General features: G+C 47.1%; 1 protein-coding gene across 1 annotated transcript in view; it reads left to right on the top strand.

The window, feature by feature from the left end:
* EMX2 (empty spiracles homeobox 2) overlaps positions 1 to 1,033 on the top strand; it is a 7,333-nt gene that overhangs the window by 5,404 nt on the left and 896 nt on the right. The window lies entirely within an intron of this gene.

Consider the following 1,033-nt stretch of genomic DNA (forward strand, 5'->3'; position numbering starts at 1 on the left):
TGTTGTGTCGGGCTTTTGTTTTGTGCCCTTCCAGGAGACTCGTGGAGAGAGGGCTCCAGATGGGGATTGTGTTTGCTCCAATATTGTGCCCGGTACTTTAAAAAAAAAAAAAAAAAAGCCAAAATACCCAGCCGCAGCCTAGTTCAAAGTTCCCAGTAAACACAGCGTTCTCTGGGCGGATTAAGTTGTAACACTTTTTTTTTTTTCTTTAACTCCTTTTCGTGGGGGAAGCAATAAAGAGGTTGGAGCTTTTGTTTTAAAATGTCTCCCTAACAAAACAATAAAAAGGGATCGCCACTTTTATGAGGTTCTCCGAACAAGGGACCGGTCACAGGCTTATTTCCACTGGAAAGCTGTATTTAAGGTGGTCTTTGTGCTGCTTGATTCCGAAGCTGGTTGGGGTCTTTTGTCCGGATGTCAAACCCCCAGTCCCCTACAAATGAGCTCCCTTTTGGGAGATCAGCGTGCAGAAATGAACCGTCCTCCCCTTCAATTAGCAAACTAAAAGCAAATTAAACTCACCCCTTGTTCCCCGCTCAGCTTTTTAATGGGGGACTTTTGGAGAATATGAAAATGCAGCAGAGATGTGTGTCCGGCCAGGCAGGTCTCTGTTCTGAAGAGGCAGCGAAGCGGGTTAAACCAGCTTATTAAAATGCTCCAGTTCCCTTTTCCCCCCTTGCTGGGGCCTTTATCAGGCACTTTCAGACAGAACCAGAGTTTAAACTGCTTTTAAAAAAAAAATGTTTACCTTTGGCCGCTACAAGGAGCGTGGCCAGCCCTGGAGATAGCTCCCAGATCAATACTATCTGTAATTAAAGCACTGAAGTCAGCTGCCGGATGGTTAAGTCAGATTTATTCTGCGCTGGGCAAATTCGGGGGGATATTTACGGCGGCACTTGCAAGGTTTCGCCTCACTGCGATCGCTCCTGGACGGCGCGTCCCGGGGAAACGCTGCGGGGAGCGCCGGAGGTTTTTCATTTCGGGGCTTTTTCTTTCTTTTTTTTCCCCTTTCCCAAGAGGAAAAGCTCTCCCT

The sequence above is a fragment of the Egretta garzetta genome, unplaced genomic scaffold (assembly GCF_000687185.1).
Source record: "Egretta garzetta isolate BGI_Z169 unplaced genomic scaffold, ASM68718v1 scaffold486, whole genome shotgun sequence".
NCBI classification, from domain to species: domain Eukaryota; kingdom Metazoa; phylum Chordata; class Aves; order Pelecaniformes; family Ardeidae; genus Egretta; species Egretta garzetta.